Raw genomic sequence first — 23,699 nt, 5'->3', positions numbered from 1 at the left:
TGCCTGTTCGACAGCGGAAGCACGGAGAGCTTCATCCACCCAGACATGGTGAGCCACTACTCCCTCTCTGTCCTACCAACGCGCAGCCGAATCTCGATGGCATCGAGGTCCCACGCCACGGACATCAGCGGCTACTGTGTCGTGACCCTGTCGGTTAAGGGCACGGAGTATAAAAACTTTAAACTCCTCGTCCTCCCCCATCTCTGCGCTGCCGTCCTACTAGGGCTGGACTTCCAATCCCACCTCCAAAGCGTAACCCTAGCATACGGTGGACCCCTCCCCCCACTCACAGTCAACAACCAGCAAACGTTAAACCGCCCACCGCGTAACACCTGCAGCCTCTCCACCCTCAAGGTCCCGCCACCCTCTCTGTTTGCTAACCTTACCCCTGACTGCAAACCCGTCGCTACCAAGAGCAGGCGGTATAGCGCCGGGGACAGAGCCTTCATTAGCTCTGAGGTGCGGCGCCTCCTGAAAGAGGGCATTATCGAGGGGAGCAGCAGCCCCTGGCGTGCCCAGGTCGTAGTCGTAAAGACCGGCGATAAAAACCGCCTGGTCATCGACTACAGCCAGACCATAAACAGATATACCCAGCTGGACGCATACCCCCTCCCCCGCATATCTGACATGGTCAATCAGATTGCACAGTATAAAGTATTCTCGACCATCGACCTGAAGTCGGCCTACCACCAACTCCCTATCCACCCTGAGGACCGCCAGTATACCGCCTTCGAGGCGAATGGGCGCCTATACCACTTCCTTAGGGTCCCCTTCGGTGTCACTAATGGGGTCTCGGTCTTCCAAAGGGAGATGGACCAGATGGTTGACCAGAACGAACTGCAGGCTACATTCCCCTACCTAGATAACGTCACTATCTGCGGCCGCGACCGGCAGGAACATGACGCGAATCTGGAGAAATTCCTCCGTACGGCCCAACGGCTGAACCTCACCTACAATAAGGAGAAATGCGTGTTTAACACCACGTGCCTTGCCATCCTCGGCTGCGTAGTGGAGAACGGAATCATCGGCCCCGACCCAGAAAGAATGCGCCCCCTCATGGAGCTACCCCTCCCCCACTGCCCTAAAGCACTTAGGAGAACCCTGGGGCTTTTCGCCTACTATGCCCAATGGGTACCCAATTACGCGGACAAAGCCAGACCCCTCCTGAAAGCCACTTCCTCCCCCCTCACGGAGGAGGCGTGCGCGGCCTTCTCCCTCATTAAGGGAGACATAGCCAAGGCCACGATGCACGCAGTGGACGAGTCCATCCCCTTCCAGGTGGAGAGCGACGCATCCGACTTTGCCTTAGCCGCCACCCTAAACCAGGAGGGGAGGCCAGTGGCTTTCTTCTCAAGGACCCTACAGGGCCCCGAGATCCGACATTCGTCGGTCGAGAAAGAGGCCCAGGCGATCGTGGAGGCAGTACGGCGCTGGAGGCACTACCTGGCAGGCAAACGATTTACCCTCCTCACCGACCAGCGTTCGGTGGCTTTCATGTTTAATAACAAGCTGAAGGGCAAAATCAAGAATGACAAGATTTTGAGATGGAGAATCGAGCTCTCCACCTACGATTATGAGATCTTGTACCGGCCAGGCAAGCTGAACGAATCCCCTGATGCCCTTTCACGAATGACATGCGCCAGCGCGCATATCGATAGGCTTCAGACCCTCCACGACCAGCTCTGCCACCCCGGAGTCACCAGACTCTACCATTTCATTAAGGCCCGCAACCTGACCTACTCCATCGAGGAGGTCAGGACCATGACCAGGAACTGCCAGACCTGTGCGGAGTGCAAACCGCACTTCTATAGGCCGGACCGAGCAAGCCTGATCAAGGCCACCCGCCCCTTCGAGCGCCTGAGCATCGACTTTAAGGGGCCCCTCCCGTCCTCTGACCGTAATGTGTACTTCCTCAACATCGTTGATGAGTACTCCCATTTCCCCTTTGCCTTCCCCTGCCCCGACATGACCAGTAGCATGGTCATTAAGTGCCTGAATGCCCTCTTCGCCTTGTTCGGGTTCCCGAACTATATACACAGCGACCGGGGCTCCTCCTTCATGAGCGAGGAACTCTGGCAATTCCTCCTAGAGAGAGGTATTGCAGCAAGCAGGACCACCAGCTACAACCCCAGAGGTAACGGTCAGGTGGAAAGAGAGAACGCGACGGTATGGAAGGCCGTCCTCTTAGCCTTAAAGTCTAAGGGCCTCCCAACCTCCCGCTGGCAAGAAGTCCTCCCGACAGCGCTGCACTCCATCCGGTCATTACTTTGCACAGCCACTAACACCACCCCCCATGAACGAATGTTCGTTTTCCCCAGGAAGTCGACTACGGGAACCACTCTACCAACCTGGCTGACCGCCCCGGGGCCGGTCTGGCTGCGGAAACACGTGAGGGCCCATAAAACGGACCCCCTGGTCGAGAGGGTGAACCTCCTGCACGCCAACCCCCAGTACGCCTACGTGGCGTACCCAGGCGGGCGGGAGGACACTGTCTCCCTACGAGACCTCGCACCCTCAGCCGATCCGGAAACACCGCCACCACCCCCCCCAACCTCAGCCAAAGTAGACGGCATGCCGGAACCCCACGAGCCCTCGCCGACCACGCAAACACCAGCATCAACACCGGATAAGGCACCAGCACCGGATAAGGCAACACCACCGCTGCGGCGATCGGAGAGGCTTACGAAGCCTCCGGACAGACTGACCTACCAGAATTGGTAGTACACTTCACCCCGCCGGACTTAATTCTAAACAAGGGGTGAATGTGGTAAACCACGTTCACTATCGTATCACTGTTAGTAGTTAGCACTGTTCACCACTGTTCGTTATAACTGTATCACTGACCACTATTGTATCACGGTACGAGGTCGCCTCTTGCCACACTGCTATACCTGGGATGACCACTGCCGACTCCGCCTTGGCTCCACCCACCAGGCCAGGTATAAAGGTGAGCGACTGGCTGGTATTCCTCCTGCTTGGATCGGATCACCCACGAGAGTGGGCTCTGTTATTTAGTCAATAAAAACCTTTAGTCACCTTCGTAACTCTTCGCCTTTTATTGGAGGAATTGATAGGTATATCACAGGTAAAAGGAGGCTATCCGGCCAACTAGCATGTGGAAGGAGGGCCCAGCTGGGCATCCAGAACTGGAATCTGTCCTGCATCCATGAAGATTTTTCAGAAATTGACCAGCCCTACAGAAATGCTGCTGGAGTTGGTTCCGGCAAGACTTAATGAAGCGACAGATCTTCACAATACCCACCCCTGCTCCAATAGTGTCACGGGTGCCCACCAGTTTCAGTTCAATGAGAACACATCCCACTGGCCCCAGATACCTCCTCCCCAATATCTTTCTCTTTTGTAATGATTGAATTGAAGTGCTTGTTAAGTATCTCGGACAATTTTTATTTACCCTCCACTGCAACCTTCCAATTGTTATTCCCCATTTGTGAATCCTGATTCACCTACCACCACTTCCTCAAACTCACTGGGGAAGATTTTAACTTTTGATTCGCTGATGGGCAAAATGTACTGGCCTTCCAGCTGGGAGCGATGAGGCCGGAGCCGTTTAACGTCTCGGAGTTCATTTAAATAGAACCCGTGAGTTGCCTGCCTCAAATTGGTGCTCCGATGCATTGGTAAAGTGCAATATTGAATGGCCCGGAGGCTGCCTGACCTGCAACAAGGTAAGTCCTGGGGGGCAGGTGGTGGTGGCTGGAGTAGCTGCGATTGTGGTGGGGGTACCTAAGGGGACTGCGGCCCAGATTATTTTCTATTTCTGTGAGACCCAGAGGGACACTCCTGCTCCTCCTGGCCCCATGAAAATAATTAAAAACTTGCTGTTTTGGTCCTCCTCAGCTGTGCCACCAATAATATTGGTTGGAGCATGTACAGCGCACGAGGTAAGTAGCACGGAGTCTAGTTCTACGGAATACTGCTGCTACAGGTACTAATCTTGGGAATTTGGTGAGTGAGGGAATTTGGTGAGGTGGGGGTAAGAGGTGCTGCTTGATATATAAAATAAATATAAACTAGGGTTAAATTAGGACTGTGGGCTAAGTTACAGTAAAGACCTAAAACATATAACTAAATTTAATCAGTTAAAAAAGGTTATTATCTAGATTAAGAACTATTAATGGACAATTGATTATTTCAAAACTTGAAAACCTAATAAAATACAATAGAGATGGCAGGGCAGGTGATGTGTTGCTGCTGTAGCATGTGGGAGCTAGTGGACCCCAGTGTGATCCACAGCGACCACATCTGCAGTAAGTGTCTGCAGCTCGAGGAACTTCAGCTCAGAGTTGATGAGCTGGAGTCCGAGCATTGGACATTGCGATACATCAGGGAGGGAGAAAGTTACCTGGATACTTTGGCCTAGAAATTCAGTGGCCTGCGCCACCAGTTTGCGCCCAAAGAGGGCGCTCAGTGGCTTTTGCGCCACTGGCCACACCTACCGCGATATTTAGCGGGGCGCTAATGGCGGCGTTAGCCTGTAGCGCTGCGCCGCCACCGATGACATCATCGGTGTGCGCAGCGCCCCACTATCGCCCCGATGGCCATATTTGGTCGCGCCCGCCTCTTCAGCGCCGGCCGCAAATAGCGACCGGTACACAGGGGCCTACCTGTGGCGGTAGTGGCGCTAGTTAAGGTGGAGGTGCGGCCGGCCGCTTTTTCGGCGCCCGCCTGCCCGCACCTCCATCCCCGGCCTCCTACACTCACCCCCCCGCGGCATTGCCGGCTGTTTCCCGAGAGCCCGGCACTTCTCCTTGGTGCCGGGCTCATTTGCCGGCACTCGCGAGCGGGGATCGCGCTGTTGCAGGCACCTCCCCCTTAAGAGTGAGAGGAAGGCCTGCAGTACTGCAGCCTGCCGTGCCGCAGCGTGTGGCGCTGCGGCCCTTAGCGCGCCAAAATTCAGTTTCAGCGCCCCAAGCGGGGCGCGGGAAGCCTCATTTAGCGGCCCGTTTCCATTTGGGGCGCAGAAACTGAATATCCGGATGGCGCAAGTGGCTCCGCTCGCAGCGATAATTCCGGCGCCCAGGCGAGCTTGGCGCCCCAAATGGTGCCCAACTGAATTTTTAGCCCTTTGTTCCAGGAGGCAGTCCCCCACCCCTTAGGTTAAATACTTCAGATTTGGGGCATGGTCAGGGACAGGAGGATGTGACTACGAGTGAGGCAGGTGTGGGGATCCAGAAGGTAGCATTGGAGGAGCCTCAGCCATTGCACTTGTCCAACAGGTATGAGGTTCTTGCAGCCTGTGTGGACGAGGGCAGAGACTGCAGGGAGGATGAGCAAACTGACCACAGCACCGTGGTACAGGGGCCATTCAAGTTGGGGGAATAAAAAGGAATGCAGTAGTGGTAGGGGATAGTATAGTTAGGGGGATAGATATTGTTCTCTGCAGCCGAGAGCATGAGTCCCGAAGGCTGTGTTGCCTGCCCGGTGCCAGGGTTAAGGACATCTCCTCAGGGCTGGAGAGAAACTTGGAGTGGGAGGGGAAGGATCCAGTTGTCGTGGACCACGACATGAGAAAGAGGTTCTGCTGAGGGAGTATGAGCAGCTAGAGGCTAAATTAAAAAGCAGAACCACAAAGATAATAATCTCTGGATTACAACCTGCGCCACGAGCAAATTGGCATAAGATCAGAGAGTTGAATTTGTGGCTCAAGGATTGGTGTGGGAGAAATGGGTTTCAATTCATGGGGCACTGGCACCAATACTAGGGAAAGAGGGAGCTGTTCCATTGGGACGAGCTTCACTTGAACCGTGCTGGGACCAGTGTCCTGGTGAATTGAATAACTAGGGCTGTAGATAGGGCTTTAAACTAAATAGTTGGGGGGAGGGGTCAGGTGAGAGGAAACTTAGAAAGTTAAAGAGAAAGGACAAGGGAATAGTGTAGGGTAGCGATAGGGGTAATGATATCCAGAGTATGACTGGAAGGGACAAAGCGTACAAGCATAAGAGTGCACCAGCAAATAGGGTCAGAGTAAGAAAAAAATGGTAAAAAGACATAATTAAAGGCTCTTTATCTGAATGCACGCAGCATTTGTAACAAGATAGATGAATTGATGGCACAAATAGAAATAAATGGGTATAATCTGATAGTCATTACAGAGACGTGGCTGCAAGATGACCAAGGCTGGGAACTGAATATTATGGGGTATTTGACATTTCGGAAGGATAGGCAGAAAGGAAAAGGAGGTGGGGTAGCTCTGTTAATAAAGGATGAGATCAGTACAGTAGTGAGAAATGATCTTTGCTCAGAAGATCAAGATGTAGAATCAATTTGGGTGGAGATAAGAAGTATTAAGGGAAAGGAGTCATTGGTGTGAGTAGTCGATAGGCCCCCTAACAGTAGAGTAGCTACACTGTGGGATAGAGTATAAATCAAGAAATAATGGGGGCTTGTAAGAAAGGTACTGCAATAATCGTGGGCGATTTTAATCTTCATATAGATTGGATCAAATTGAGGATGAGTTCATAGAGTATATATTGGACAGCTTCTTAGAGCAATACATTGTGGAACCAACAACGGAACAGGCTATTTTAGATCTGGTAATGTGTAATGTGACAGGATTAATTAATGATCTCATAGTAAAGGATCCTCTAGGGAAGAGTGATCATAACATGATAGAATTTCACATTCAGTTTGAGGGTGAGAAACTTGGGTCTGAAGCTAGTGTCTTAAACTTAAATAAAGGCAATTACAAGGGTATAAAGACAGAGTTGGCTAAAGTGGACTGGGAAAATAGATTAAAAGGTAAGACAGTAGATAAGCTGTGGCAGACTTTTAAGAAGATATTTCATAACTCTCAACAAAGTTATATTCCAGTAAGAAAGAAAGACTCTACGAGAAGGATGAACCATCCGTGGCTTACTAAGGAAGTTAAAGATGGTATCAAATTGAAAGAAAAGGCATACAATGTTGCAAAGATTAGTGGTAGGCCAGAAGATTGGGAAATTTTTAGAAACTTGCAAAGGATGACTAAAACAATAGTAAAGAGGGAGAAAATAGATTATGAGAGTAAACTAGCAAGAAATATACAAACAGACAGTAAGAGCTTCTACAAGTGTATAAAAAGGAAGAGAGTAGCTAAAGTAAACATTGGTCCCATAGAGGATGAGACTGGGGAATTAATAATGGGAAACAAGGAAATGGCAGAGACTTTGAACAAATATTTTGTATCTGTCTTCATGGTAGAAGACACTAAAAGCATCCCAATAATAGTGGAAAATCAAGGAGCAAAAGGAAGGAAGGAACTTAAAACAATTACTATCACTAGAGAAAAAGTACCAGGCAAACTAATGGGACTAAAGGCTGACAAGTCCCCTGGACCTGATGGTCTGCATCCTAAAGTCTTAAAAGAAGTGGCTGCAGAGATAGTGCATGCATTGGTTGTAATCTTCCAAAATTCCCTAGACTCTGGAAAGGTCCAAGCGGATTGGAAAATCTCAAATGTAATGCTCATATTCAAGAAAGGAGGGAGACAGAAAGCAGGAAACTATAGGCCAGTTAGCCTAACATCTGTCATTGGGAAAATGCTGGAATCCATTATTAAGGAAGTAGTAGCAGGACATTTAGAAATCATAATACAATCAAGCAGAGTCAACATGGTTTTATGAAAGGGAAATTGTGTTTGACAGATTTATTAGAGTTCTTTGAGAATGTAACGAGCTGGGTGGATAAAAGAGAACCAGTAGATGTAGTGTATTTGGATTTCCAAAAGGCATTCGATAAGGTGCCACATAAAAGGTTACTGCACAAGATAAGAGCTCATGGTGTCGGTAATATATTAGCATGGATAGAGGATTGGCTAACTAACAGAAAACAGAGAGTCGGAATAAATGGGTCATTTTCAGGTTGGCAAACTGTAACTAGTGGGGTGCCACAGAGATCAGTGCTGGGGCCTCAACTATTTACAATCTGTATTAATGACTTGGATGAAGGGACCGAGTGTACTATAGCCAAATTTGCTGATGATACAAAGATAGGTGGGAAAGCAAGTTGTGAGGAGGACACAAAGGGCTGGATTTTCCTAGCGGAGGTGGGTTCACAGCGGGAGAGCTAGTTGGCGGGTTCAGGTCCCGCTCCTGGCTCCAGCCGCTCTGTGTAAACAATTTTGCGCAGATTGGACTTGTTAAGCCCACCGTGTGCGAGACCTGGCCCAATTACACGGTGCTGGTCTGTTGAGGTCCTATGATGACACGTTCGTTGCTGGACTACTTAAGGGGGCCATGTTCCCATTTGCTCTCCATTCTGATTTGATGCTCCTGAGTGATGCTTCTTTGAGAAATGACTGCAGAGAGACCAAAGGCTGCTCCACGCTTCAACGATGACTCCCTCCATGTTCTTGTGGAGGGAGTCAGAGGATGGAGGGAGGTTCTATTCCCTGGGGATGGAAGGAGGAAACCTCCTCAGTGTAGTGTCCGTGTGTTGATAAAGACACTGAAGACAGGAGTTGGTTCATAGGTATTTACTAAGCAACGTCTGGGGGGGGGGGTTCTAACGGATATACACAATATACAGGCTTATATAGCCCGAGTGGCAATTACCGGCATTACAGCACACCTGGGGCTCTTAAAGGCACATACACCACAATTCCTCCCCTTTTAGCTAACCAGTACATCATATTTTAAGTAATTATTAATTACATGTTATAAGCAAAATAATATACATTGCTGTAGTTAATTAATTATAAGTTAGTCTCTCAGGAGGCTTCCTGACTCGGTCCGGATAACGCCTCGGGGGTGTAGTAGTTTCTGGTGGTGTAGTAGGTTCTTCTGGCAAGGCTGATTCGGCTTGAATGCCAGTGTCGGGTTCATCGGGTTCCAGTATCACCGGATCGGAGGTAGATATGGGTATCTCTACTTCATCGTTAGATGTATAGAGTTGTGGTGTAGGTTGTCCCTTTTCGGATGACTTTATGATTTGGTCAGCATGGCGCCTTATTATGCTTTCTCCGATGTCCACGGTATACATCAGTGGTCCTAGTCGTGTGCAGATAGTTCCAGGCTGCCATTTCTTGGTACGGTAGTACCGGGCCAAAATTGTTGACCTATCTGGAAGGTTCTAGTTGGCCTTTCATTCATGCCTTGAAACTGCCGGTTCTCCACGTCCCTTCTGATGTTGGGCTTGACCAAATCCAGCCGGCATCTTAGGTTTCTATTGAAGAACATCATGGCGGGAGTTTGGTTGGTAACCATATGTGTTGCATTCCTGTATGCGAATAAGAAGTTATCCACCTTGTGCTGAAGTTTTATGTCTTCATTACCCATGGCCTTTATGGCCTTCTTGAAGGTCTGGACAAACCTTTCAGCCAATCCATTGGTGGCGGGATGGTATGGGGCGGACGTGTAGTGCTTAACCCCATTGTTTTTTAAGAACTTTCTGAATTCTTCGGACACAAATTGCGGTCCATTATCAGAACATATCTGTTCCGGCAGCCCATTCCTGGCAAATATGGTCCTTAATACTGTGATGGTTTTTTCCGTGGTGGTGGAGGACATCTTTATTACCTCCGGCCACTTGGAGCGTGCATCAACCGCGATTAAGAACATTGAGTCCATAAATGGACCAGCAAAGTCGATGTGCACCCTTTGCCAGGGAGATGAGGGCCACTCCCATGGATGTAGAGGGGCTTGTGGTGGAGCGTTTTGGACCTTCTGGCATCCTAGGCAGCTCTTGGTCATTTCTTCGATGTCTCCATCGATACCTGGCCACCATACAAACGCCCTAGCTAGGTTCTTCATTTTCACTCCACCCAGATGCCCCTCGTGAAGCTCCTTTAGCACTTTATCCTGGAGTTTGGGTGGAATCACCACTCTGGATCCACACATCAAGGTTCCTCGGCACACTGACAGCTGTTCTCTTCTTTGCGAGAATGCTGGCAACAGTGGTTCGCCATGTGCTGGCCATCCCTTCACCGTTAAATCGTAGACCCGTGAGAGAGTCGGGTCATTTCTCGTCTCCCTTTCAATGGCAGAATTTGTCACTGGTAGACATTCCACTATGGTAGAGTGGAACATCTCTACTGGGTCTACTGTAGGTGCCTCTTCTACCGTTGGCAACGGTAGGCGCGATAAACCGTCAGCATTCCCATGCTGTTTTGACCCTTTGTATTCTATGTTGTATTGGTGTGCCCCTAGAAAAAGGGACCACCTCTGTAGCCTTTGCGCTGTCATAATAGGAACACCTTTTTTAGGGTTGAATATGGAGATGAGGGGTTGATGGTCAGTCAACAAGGTAAATTTTTGTCCGTGTAGGTAATGGTTGAATTTCTTCACTCCCCATACCAGGCTGAGTGCTTCCCTGTCGATTTGGGCATAGTTATGCTCAGCTGAGTTTAATGAGCGTGACGCAAAAGCTATCGGCCGTTCTGAGCCATCAGGGAATTTATGGGATAATACTGCTCCTATGCCGTAAGGGGATGCATCACACGCCAGTCTGATTGGCAGTGATGGGTTGTAATGAGCCAAAACTTCTTCGGATGTGATTAAGTCTTTACATTTATGGAAGGCATGTTTACAGTCTTCGTTCCATTTCTAAATCACTCCTGTTTGTAAAAGTTCATTAAGAGGGTGTAGAAGAGTTGATAAGTTCGGTAAAAATTTATGATAGTAATTTATTAATCCCAGGAACGACCTTAATTGTGAAACATTTTCAGGTGCTGGGGCTTTTATAACCGCTTCAATTTTTTCAGGTGACTTATGCAACCCTTCATTATTAATTATATGGCCACAATATGATATATGATTTTGGAAAAATTTGCACTTGGGGCGATTCGCTCGTAGGCTCCATTCTTTCAGCCTAGTGAGCACCTGCTCCAAATTGGCAAGGTGCTCGTTGTCGTTTTCTCCTGTTATAAGGATGTCGTCTAGGTAGCATTGAGTCCCCGGAATCCCTTGCAGGACTTGCTCCATAGCTCTTTGCCAGATAGCTGGAGCTGATGCTACTCCAAAAACCAGTCGATTGTACTGGTACAGGCCTTTGTGTGTGTTTATCGTGAGATACTTTTTAGAGGCCTCCTCAACCTCCATCTGTAGATATGCCTGTGCCAAGTCAATTTTGGTGAAATGTTTCCCTCCGGATAGTGAGGTGAAAATATCTTCTATCCTCGGAAGAGGATACTGTACTGTATGAAGGACCGGGTTTACAGTCACCTTGAAGTCACCACAGATGCGAATTTTTCTCTGTTCTTCAGATTTATCTTTATTCAATGCTTTTTTCATGACTGGAACGATGGTTGTTGCCCATTTGCTCCAATCTATTTTGGATAATACGCCTGCTCTTTCCAAATTCTCCAGCTCTGCCTCGACTGCTGGACATATTGCGTATGGCACCGGTCTTGCCTTAAAAAATTTGGGAATTGCTGCATCTTCCACTTTTATTGAGGCGGTGATGCCTTTCAAGGTTCCTAGTTTCTCTTGAAACACTTCTTTGGCGTTGGTCAAGATGTCTTTTAATCGTTCAGGTATGATGTCATCATTGTTTTTTTCCTTACTGGTCACCGTCAGTGCCTGAATGGAGTGCCAGTCTAAACGTATCTTCCTGATCCATTCACGTCCCAACAACAGTGGACCACCATCTTGTAGAATGTATAAATACAACTTTTGTATTTCTTTGCCGTTGTATACAACAGGCACCCTTATTTTTCCTTTGGGGTATACTTTCTGCCCCGTATATGTTTTTAAGATAATGGATGTGTCTTTTAGAGGTATATGCGAAAATAGCCTCTCGTAATCCCGTCGATTTATTACGGTTAGAGCTGATCCTGTATCTAGTACAAAGAAGGTTCACTCGGTTAATCCCGGGGATGAGGGGATGGACATATGAGGAGAGGTTGAGTAGATTGGGACTCTACTCATTGGAGTTCAGAAGAATGAGAGGCGATCTTATTGAAACATATAAGATTGTGAAGGGGTTGGATCGGGTGGATGTGGGGAAGATGTTCCCGATGATGGGTGAAACTAGAACTAGGGGGCATAGTCTTAGAATAAGGGGCTGCTCTTTCAAAACTGAGATGAGGAGGAACTACTTCACTCAGAGGGTGGTAGGTCCATGGAATATGCTGCCCCAAAAAGCTGTAGAAGCTACATCATTACATAAATTTAAAACAGAAATAGACAGTTTCCTAGAAGTAAAGGGAATTAAAGGTTACGGGGAGCGGGCAGGAAATTGGACATGAGTCTAGGTTCGGATCAGTCATGGCCCTGTGGGTAGCGGAGCGGGCCCAGGGGCCGTGTAGCCTGATCCTGCTCCTATTTCGTGTTTCTAATTCTGTTAGATTCAGGAGATGGTTCTGTGATAGTGGATTGGCGGTTAGGATCAGATCAGCCATGATCTTATTGAATGGCGGAGCAGGCTCGAGGGGCCGATTGGCCTACTCCTGCTCCTATTTCTTATGTTCTTATGTTCTTATGTTAGCTCCATTTTAACTGGGGACCCTGCTATTGTGAGGGTAACCCAAATGGTTTGGTAATCACCTTTGGCAAGTACATTATGTAATTTGAGACAGCTTAGTCTCTTGTTTTCGAAGTCGCTATCGCTCTTCTGGTCTTCGGAGCTACTGTCCGTCATCATTTGTACCTTCCTGTACTTTTCTTTATTGATTTTTTTTTTTCTGTCAGTGGATTGATTTTGTCCAGATCGGCATACCCGTGCAATGTGTCCAATCTTTCCGCATTGCCTGCATGCTTTGTCCTTGAACCAGCAGTCCCTCTGGTTATGGGTGGATCTGCCGCAGCGATAACATCTTTCGAAACCCTGTGTCATTTCATGGGTGCCGAAGTCCTGTGTCTTTTGTTGTATCTCTGCAGCTCCTTTTTCTGCTGCTTCGTATGATACAGCCATACTGAAAGCTTTGTCCAATGTTAAATCTTTTTCAGAAAGCAGTCTTTTTTGTGTTCCTTCACTTAAGAGACTGCAAACGAATTTGTCTCGAAGATAATCTGATAAAGTACTGCCAATTCGGGGCAGGACTGATAGCTTTCTTAATTCGGTTAGGCAATCAGCGTTACTTTCATTCTTGTGTTGATTTCTCTTGAAGAACTTGAATCGTTCCGCTATCAGCAGCGGTGTTGGGTTTAAGTGCTCATGCAGGGTATCAACAATTTCTTTAAAATTCTTGTCCTTTGGTTTGGCTGGAGTGATTAAATTTCGTAACAGCCCGTATGTCTTTGCGCCCATTAAGTTCAGAAGTACTGAAGCTTTTTTTTCATCTTCTATTCCATTTGCAGTGCAATATACCTCTACTCTTTCCACGTATGTGGTCCAATCCTCTATTTCGCTATCAAAAGCATCAATATTACCAGATTTAGGCATTTCAGAAAAGATATGGTGCTTCCCGCGCTTTTTTTTCTTTTCTGTAGCAAAGATATGGCGCTTCCCGTGCTTTCCCGCCGCTGCTGCCGATAACAACGCTGTTTACTGCGGTTTCCGTTCTCTTTTTTTTTTATTTACTGTTGGAGACTTGTTCCCGCCGGAGGTCTGAACGCTGACCTGCTTGCCGCGCCGGCCGTCTCCCGAGTGCTCCCTCCCAGTCTGTTATTGCTTGCCTCCGATTTTGCTGCCTGTCTCAGCTGTAGAGCCAGCCGCTGGAGCCCCAGCCTGACGCCTAGGAAGGATTAGCGCAGTACCTGCCACCAGCTTGGCCAGCTGGTGAAACCACAGCTTCTCTCACTTCCTTGAGTCTTCTGGACGCCCGAGGAATCGATGTCCTTGAGGTGCTGCCGAATTGCAGGTAAGTCCGTTTCCACTTCGTCGCCACTGTAGTGTCCGTGTGTTGATAAAGACACTGAAGACAGGAGTTGGTTCATAGGTATTTACTAAGCAAAGTCTGGGGGGGTGTTCTAACGGATATACACAATATACAGGCTTATATAGCCCGAGTGGCAATTACCGGCATTACAGCACACCTGGGGCTCTTAAAGGCACATACACCACACTCAGCAGACAAAGGCAGCCTGGCTGCAAATAGCTGAGGAGGTGAATGCAAGGTGTGTGTTTACTCGCACCTGGGTCCAATGAAGGAAGAGGTTCAATGATCTCCTGCATTCAGGGAAAGTGAGTATAAAATCACACTTACCTTCATTCTGCTGTGCCTGTCATCACATCCCCGTCACTCTGCATCGCCAACCCTCCTCCTGCACATCCAAACTCACCCCAACATCCCTTGCACCATCACCCATTCCTCTCTTCCTATGTACAGAATCACTTCCCCATCTTACTATGCACCCCTCACACTCACTCTCAATGTTATGCAATGACAACAACTAAGAACTCAAGAGGAGGCAACTTGGTATTAGCACCCCACTTCATCATAGTCTTCCTCTAAACACCTATCCTATCCATTCTTTACACTCATCCCATCACTCTCACTAAAACTGCACTTCTTTCCCTCATTGAAGGAAAAGAGGGCCCACAATAAGAGGGAGAGAACAGGAAGAGGACCACCATCGTTGGCTCAGCTCACCCATGCTGAGGAGGCAGGTCTTGGCATTGCAGGAGCAGCTTGAAGTGGGGGACGGAGAGAAGGGCTCAGTAGAACAACCTGGTAACAGAATAATTTTCCATCCATCTTATTTGACATTCATGAGTGACTCATATCTAACTCATATCACATGTCTAACTCATGTCTTTACTCTCCCACAGGACCATCCAAAGCCCCCCTCCCTACTGTCCAGGAGGAAGAGCAGAAGGACTCCTCAGAGGATCATTCAGCCTCTGAGGGAGCAGCGTCAGCTGAATTAAGCGCACCCAGCACCAGCGCAGAGACGCACACCTCGGTGGGTCCTATGCGAGATAGAGTAGTGTTGTTACCTGGTGTATCATAAGTCACAAGTGAGCAAGAGCAGATCGCGGAGACAGGGACAGCAGTGGAGAGTCCACGTCGGAGCCCATAGGATGCTCCTAGCTCTGCTCAACTGCATGTAGATGCTGAGCCTCGGGGGCAATCCAGGAAGAGAGCGGTCCTGGAGTTTCAGGACCAAGTGCAGGAGGCTCTGACTGGGTTTGCAACCATGGTGACTGCGAGTGTGCAGAGAATGGAGGAGTCCAGCTCAAATATGAGCAATGTATTGGTGCACGCAATGGCAACTGTAGGTACTGCCATGGAAGACATAAATCGCCAGACTCCGAAGAACATGGTAACACTTCTAAATAGATGGTCATCTATGGGGGATAGATGGATATCTATCGAGGAGAGAAACCAAAGGTTCATGGACGTCCTTGTTATGAGGAATGTCAGTGCAGACATGGGTCCTCATGGCCCCACTGATGTGCAACAAGGTGCACTCCAGCTACTTGCTAGCAGCGAAGTGCAGGGTGGCCCATGAGAGGGATGATGGTGGGAGGGGACATGGAAGTTGGGGCTCCTCTCCAAGCACTCAAACTACCATCCCCTTACCAACCCCTTGGTCAGAGCCCCAGATGCCTCCCCGAACAACGATGGCTGAGTCTGCCCTTGTGCAGCCGCAGGAGGAGCAGCCTTTGGCGGGAGCCCTCACAGGCTCCAAAACCCAGAGGATGACCGCCAAAGGAGTCTAAGCAAGCACAGCAGGTAAGTGAGCAGGCTGCCTCTACATCTGCTGAAGCCACAGGGGTAGCATCACGTAGAAGCATGCATAAAAGAAAGCTCCCACATAAGTAGTCACAAGAGTAGTCACTTGGGTGTTTTGCTCTAAATGAATGTTAAGTTTCTGTTCTTTTATTTTGTTGTAATAAAGTAATTTTTTGTGAATGTTTGAATTCGTTGCCATATGCGTGCTCACAATTTGAAGTGGCACAGTAAAGGGTGAGAGCGCCTTTTATGTCCAGCAATGGTGGTGACAGTGCAAGGAATGCACAGATCATTGTAGAGATGCTCTATGGTGTTGAAGTGGGATCATTCCAACCTTCATGTGCATGTGGCAGCCACATGTCTGTGCTGCATAAAGTTAGGTGAATCTGGCATTGATTAGGCCATCCCTGGCATTCCTGGGTCAGCCGCCTCCTCCAGGTCTTCCTCATCTGGAACCCCATTCTGCTCCTCCTCCTCCTCCCCCTCCACCTCCTCAGAAAAGGCTGTGCGCTCTGCGTCTTGTTCCTCATCCAGCACTAATCCTCGCTGCAGTGAGATGTTGTGCAGGGCACAGCAGGCAACGACCATTCTCGAGACCCTGGCTGGTGTGTACTGAAGGGCTCCACCAGATCTGTCCAGGCATCTGAAGCGCATTTGGAGCAACCCTATTGTTTGCTCTATGACACTTCTGGTGGAAATGTGGCTTTGATTGTAGCGCTCCTCAGACTCGTTTGGTGGCCTCCTCAACGGTGTCATTAGCCATGTCTTCAGGGGATAGCCCTTGTCTCCAAGGAGCCAGCTGGAAAGCTCATTTGGCAGTGCGAAGAGCTGAGAGACAATGGACTGGCGCAGGATGTAAGAGTCATGGCAGTTGCTAGGGAACTTGGCACACACATGCATGATGTTCTTCCTATGGTTGCACACCAGCTGCACGTTAAGGGAGTGGAAGCCCTTGCAGTTGACAAATACAGTTGGTTTCTGATTGGGTACCCTGATGACCACATGTGTGCAGTCGATGATGCCCTGCACCCGTGGGAAGCCAGTCAGATTGACAAAGCCTAGCGCCCGCTTGGTAACACTTGCTTCAGCAGTGGAAAAGTGGATGTAATTGACGGACTTGGCAAAGAGGGCATCGGTAACCTGCATAATACATCTGTGGGCGGCAGATTGGGAGATAACGCTAATGTCCGCTGCTGATCCCTGGAAGGACCCTGATGCAAAGAAGTTGAGGGCGGTGGTGACTTTGACAGCCACTGGTAAGGTGTGTCCACCTGCTCCACTGGGCTGCAAGTCTTGATCGAACATTGTGCAAATATCTGCGACTACCTCTCGCGAAAGTCTCAGCCTCCTTTGGCACTACTGCTCAGTCATGTTGAGGAAGCTCATCCTCTGCCTGTAAACCCTGTGTTGGGGGTATCTCCTGCGGTGAGGTGTAGCCCTGCGCTGATGGCCTCTGCCCTGCGCAGCATCAGGTGGTTGAGGAGAATGTTTGCGCTCTTGTTGTTGCTGCTGCTGCTGTGCCCGGTTCTGTTGCTGCTGCGGCTGATCCTCAGATTCTGAGGACCAGGGTGAGAGAGTATAAATTGTTCCCATTCTGCTGTTATATATGGCAGTGGGGGATGAGATGTTAGAAGCAGTCAGTCAATTGGGAGAGAGGTTATTCCAAGGAGGTGACAGTGCATATAGAGTTTACAACACACACTTACAGCCTCAATACAGATCAAATGTGTCTTCACAATCCTGAAATCAGCCACTTCTCACATTTGAAAGTGAACAGATGTGAGAGGTTAGCTTTTACACTGCAGTTGCAGCTGTGAACTATTCAGCTGGTTAGAACTCCTGACATACTTACCTGACGTGATCTCCGAACAACGTGAAACCCGTTGAAAATGTGGGAAAATGGAAAAAGGCTGGCAAAATAGTCGTTAACAAGCACTCAACAAGCAGTTAACTATTTTAAATGCCTCCCCTGCCGCTTGGTGTCGGGACTGTTCTGAAATCGCAGGCCCGACACTTTGGAAACTTATATGGAGGTGGGTTCGCAGCGGGTTCCTAACCCGATGTCAATCATTTCAAATACAACAGCGGACCTGCCTCCGAACCCGCCCTCTGAGCACCGGCAAAATTGCAACCAAAGAGTCTGCAAAGGTATATAGACAGGTTAAGTGAGTGGGCAAAAATTTGGCCGATGGAGTATAATGTGGATAAATGTGAGGTTATCCACTTTGGTGGCAAAAACAGGAAGGCAGATTATTATTTGAATGGCAATAGATTGAGAGAAGGGGAATCACAGAATCACAGAATCACAGAAACCCCACAGTGCAGATAGAGGCCATTTCGGCCCATCGAGCCTGCACCGACACATATCCCACCCGATCCCAGTATCCCCTACACCAACACATATCCCACCCTATCCCCGTAACCCCACGTATTTAATCCCCCTAACACTAAGGGTCAATTTATCACAGCCAATCAACCTAACCCACACATCTTTGGACTGTGGGAGGAAACCGGAGCACCCGGAGGAAACCCACGCAAACACGGGGAGAATGTGCAAACTCCACACAGACAGTCACCCGAGGCCGGATTCGAACCCGGGTCCCTGGCGCTGTGAGGCAACAGTGCTAACCTGGGTGTCCTTGTGCACCAGTCGCTGAAGGTAAGCATGTAGGTGCAGCAGGTGGTTAAGAAGGCAAATGGTATGTTGGCCTTCGTAGCAAGAGGGTTCGAGTACAGGAACAAGGATGTCTTGCTACAGTTGTACAGGGCCTTGGTGAGACCGCACCTTGAGTATTGTGTGCAGTTTTGGTCACCTTACCTGAGGAAGGACGTTCTTGCCATGGAGGGAGTGCAGCGAAGATTCACCAGGCTGATACCTGGGATGGCAGGAATGACGTATGAGGAGAGATTGTGTCGATTGGGCTTATACTCACTGGAGTTTAGAAGATTGAGAGGGGATCTCATCGAAACCTATAAAATTCTGGCAGGTCTGGACAGACTAGATGCAGGAAGGATGTTTCTGATGGCCGGGGAGTCCAGAACCAGGGGTCATAGTCTAAGGATAAGGTGTAAGCCATTTAGGACTGAAATGAGGAGGAATTTCTTCACCCAGAGAGTGGTGGACCTGTGGAATTCTCTGCCACAGAGGGTGGTGGAGGCCAGTTCATTAAATATATTCAAGAAAGAGTTGGATATATTTCTTGAGGCTAAAGGGATCAAGGGATATGGGGAGAAGGCAGGGACAGGGTACTGAAATTGGATGATCAGCCATGATCTCATTGAATGGCGGAGCAGGCTCGAGGGGCCGAATGGCCTACTCCTGCTCCTATCTTCTATGAATCTATGAATCTACCTACCGCGCCGGCCGTTGAGCTGTGGGCCCGCATGGGATTCTGATCCTGGGCCTCCTCCAACTGCCGGCGCGCAGTGCTTGCATATCCCAGGGGCACAGTTAGTTCGATGCCTCCCCTGGGATCATGTAGGCCATGGAGAGCCAATGGTAGCAGGGAATCTTCATTCATAAGTTTGACAGGAAGAACTGTCAAACCTATAAATACTATAAGCCCTAAAACATCACTAAATCTTCAAATAAATTTTTAAAAAACATCACATTTTTAAAATAAACTATAAATTACATGAAATAACTATTTTAAACAATAATTTAAATTGTTGAAAAAATTAATTACATTTTCTAATGGGGCTAAAAATAAACTTACCTTTCTTTAAAGCATTTAAAAATAATAAACCTGTGGAAAAAATGTTTTAATTTTAATTAATTCACTACTTACCTTGTAAAAAGCAGGTCTTGCGACTGCTTTTTACATGTCTAACTTCTGGAGACTTACCCTCCCGGGAATACCTGTAAAAAAAACGTAAGTTCGATGCGCACGCGCTGCCTCTCCTGCGCACGGGTTCGACTTCTGAATCCCTTCTTTCAGGGGAACGGAAGTGCCGGTTTCCCGCGCATGTGCAGTGCATGCAGGAAACCGGCAGTTCCATTGGGCTTACGGGTGAGTACCCCATGCGTACTCACCCGTGGAGACCCGAATTTCTGGGCCATTATTTAAATGGAGTGAGACTTCAGAATGCTGCGGTACAGAGGGATCTGGGTGTCCTCATACATGAAACACAAAAAGTTAGCGTGCAGGTACAGCAAGTAATTAGGAAGGCAAATGAAATGTTGGCCTTTATTGCAAGGGGTATGGAGTATAAAAGTAGGGAAGTCTTGCTACAACTGTACAGGGCGTTGGTGAGACCACACCTAGAGTACTGCGTACAGTTTTGGTCTCCTCATTTAATGAAGGATATACTTGCATTGGAGGCAGTTCAGAGAAGGTTCACTAGGTTGATTCCTGGGATGAAGGGGTTGTCTTGTGAAGAAAGATTGAGCAGGTTGGGCCGATACTCATTGGAGTTTAGAAGAATGAGAGGCGATCTTATTGAAACATACAAGATTCTGAGGTGTCTTGATAGGGTAGATGCTGAGAGGATGTTTCCCCTCTTGGGGGGATCTAGAACTAGGGGGCATAATTTCAGAATAAGGGTCGCCCATTTAAGACGGAGATGAGGAGGAATTTCTTCTCTCAGAGGGTCATGAATCTTTGGAATTCTCTACCCCAGACAGCTGTGGAGGCGGAGTCAGTGAATATATTCAAGGCTGAGATGGACAGATGTTTGAACTACAGGGGAGTCCAGGGTTATGGGGAACAGGCAGAAAAGTGGAGTTGGGGCCAAGATCAGATCAGCCATGATCTTATTGAATGGCGGAGCAGGCTCGAGGGGCCTACTCCTGCTCCTATTTCTTATGTTCTTATAACCTACCCAGCTCTGTCCTAAAATGGCAATCGGGGTCTTTTGTACAACATAGGGCCCCGATTTAACGGTCTACCACCTGAAACAGGTGGGTGCATTGACTGCCCAGTGGTAGGCCCCTTTCAAAATGGCAGTAGCCAGATCGTCGGCGTTAACGGAGCGTTAAGTCGACCGACCCCATTTTGAGGCTGTTACCGTCTCATTAATGCCGATTCGGCCAAGTTAAAATGGGCCCTTTTTACTCTAGAAGTTTCTGGCTTATATGCTTCAGACTATTGTCTAAGATGAGTCCTAGCTGTCTATGTCCTTGAGAGTGATTTCACTTGCTAGGGGGATAGAATATAAAAACAGGGAGGTATTGCTGCAGTTATACAAGGTATTGGTGAGACCGCACCTGGAATACTGCATACAGTTTTGGTGTCCATACTTAAGAAAAGACATACTTGCTCTCGAGTCAGTACAAAGAAGGTTCACTCGGTTAATCCCGGGGATGAGGGGGTGGTCATATGAGGAGAGGTTGAGTAGATTGGGACTCTACTCATTGGAGTTCAGAAGAATGAGAGGCGATCTTATTGAAACATATAAGATTGTGAAGGGGCTTGATCGGGTGGATGCGGTGAGGATGTTCCCAATGATGGGTGAAACTAGAACTAGGAGACATAGGCCTAGAAATTCAGTTTGGGGCGGCCAGCTCGCTCGCGCCCACAAAGTACCGCTGCGCGTGGAGCCACTTGCGCCCGCCGGAAATTCAGTTTCAGCGCCCCAACTCGAAGGCGGTCGCTATTCAAGGGTTTCGGCGCCCCCATTTGGGTTGCTGAAACTGAATATCGGTGCACTAGGTGCTGCAGCGCCACCCGCTGCGGAGCGGCAGGCTGCGGTACTGCAGGCCTTCCTCCCTCTCTTAAGGGGGAGGTGCCTGCAACAGCGAGATCGCCGCTCGCTAGTGCCGGCAAATGAGCCCGGCACCACGGAGAAGTGCCGGGCTCCCGGAAAACAGCCGGCAATGCCGCGGGGGGGGGGGGGGTGAAGGAGGCCGGGGAAGGAGGTGCGGGCAGGCGGCCGCCGAAAAAGCGGCCGACCGCACCTCCGCCTTAACTCGCCCCACTAACGCTACAGGACGGCCCCGTTTTCTGATCGCTGTTGGCGGCCGCTGCGGAAGAGGCGGCCGCAACTAAATATGGTGGTCGGGCCGGTAGCGGGGCTGTAGCGGGGCACTGCGCACACCGATGACGTCATCGGTGGCGGCGCAGCGCTACTGGCTAACGCCGCCATTACCGCAGCGCTGAATATCAGCGAAAGCTCAGCAAGTGGCGCAAAAGCCCTCTTTGGGCGAAAACTGGGCGCAAAGCCTACTGAATTTCTAGTCCATGATCTTAGAATAAGGGGCTGCTCTTTCAAAACTGAGATGAGGAGAAACTTCTTCACTGAGAGGGTGGTAGGTTTGTGGAATTTGCTGCCCCAGAAAGCTGTGGAAGCTACATCATTAAATACATTTAAAACAGAAATAGATAGTTTCCTAGAAGTAAAGGGAATTAAGGGTTACGGGGAGCGGGCAGGAAATTGGACATGAGTCTAGGTTCGGAATGGTCATGGCCCTGTGGGTAGTGGAGCGGGCCCAGGGGACATGTAGCCTGGTTCTGCTCCTACTTCTTGTGTTCTAATTCTGTGTTAGATTTCAGGAGATGGTTTTATTCCTGTTACTGGCTGAGGTGGAGATTGCCTTTACAGAAGGTAAGTACTGTAGAAAATATAGGGACAGAGTGATCTCCTGGACGAGTTTCGATCGCCTAGATGGGTCGGAGAGGAATTTCCCAGATTTTTTCTCCCAAATTGGCCATTGGGTTTTATATCTGGTTTTTCGCCTCTCCCGGGAGATCACATGGGTTCGGGTGGGATGGAGAGTGATAGAAGATTTGAGGTTAGGAGCAGATCAGCCATGATCTTATTGAATGGTGGAGCAGGCTCGAGGGGCCGATTGGCCTACTCCTGCTCCTATTTCTTATGTTCTTATGCCCTAATACTAGGTCATTTTCACAGTGTGCGAAGGATAATGAACAGAAAACACATTTTTCGAATAGTTCAGCTAGTGGTTTTATCATGTGCCATGGGATCCTCCTTGTCTTTGAAAGTGGTAGAGTAAGACTACACTGGACTTTGTTTTGGGCTTTAACTGACAAACAATTTTATTAAACAGTAAATGAACAATCCAATAACATATATTTACAGTAGTTTTAAACTGATGAACTAAACCTTCCACCTTAAACCAGCAGGGTATTACCATTCAGAGCTCCCTCAAGTCCTGGAGATATTTCTGGGGAGAGGGTATGAGGTCAGCGTCTAGTTCTTCTATCATGCGGTGGAAGGTGCTTCCTCTTTAGCCCAGTAGGTAGTACTCTCGTGAACAGAGTGCAAATAGATCAACGGTCAGTATTGTCAGAATACAGACTGTGTTAAAAATGATCTGTTTCTTGTGCTGGTTCAGTGGGAATGCAGCACATGGTGGGATACATCATGTATTAATGGCCTTATGAGGTTTAATGCTCAGTCTGTTTTGACACAGCTGATCTCAACTGGACCAGTTGTTGTAAGGGAACTACAATTTAATTCAACATTGCTCAACATCACGCGTACAGAGGAGTAATGCAAATGTTTAGTCTTTACGGGTCTCAATGAAAAGTCTAGTCTATCTCAGCAAAAATTCCTCAGCCCATCTGTTGCTGAAACCTTTATCCGTGCCGTTGTATAAGCTTTATATAAAGCGTTGGTTAGGCCACAACTGGAGTATTGCATCCAGTTCTGGTCACCACACTTTAGGAAGGATGTGAAAGCACTTGAGAGGGTGCAGAGGAGATTTACCAGAATGGTTCCGGGGATGAGGGATCTTAGCTACAAGGACAGGTTGGAGAAGCTGGATTTGTTTTCATTAGAGCAAAGGAGGTTGAGGGGTGATTTGATAGAGGTGTACAAGATTATGATGGGTTTGGATAGGCTAGATGGGGAAAGGCTGTTCCCACTAGTTGATGGTACAAGGACTAGGGGACACAGATTTAAGGTTTTGGGCAAGAAATACAGGGGGGATATGAGGAAAAACCTTTTTACACAGCGAGTGGTGAGGACCTGGAACTCACTGCCGATGGAAGTGATGGAAGTGGATGCCCTCGATGTTTTCAAGGGGAGACTGGATAGGCACTTGGGGGAAATAAACTTGCAGGGCTACGGGGATAGAGCGGGGAAATGGGACTGACTGGATTGCTCTACAGAGAGCCGGCATGGACTCGATGGGCCGAATGGCCTCCTTCTGTGCCGTTATGACTATGACTATGACAACCTT

This window comes from Somniosus microcephalus, chromosome 2, assembly GCF_052327205.1.
Source record: "Somniosus microcephalus isolate GS21.2 chromosome 2, FLI_Smic_1.0, whole genome shotgun sequence".
In the NCBI taxonomy this organism is placed as follows: domain Eukaryota; kingdom Metazoa; phylum Chordata; class Chondrichthyes; order Squaliformes; family Somniosidae; genus Somniosus; species Somniosus microcephalus.
This window is presented reverse-complemented; position numbering follows the sequence as displayed.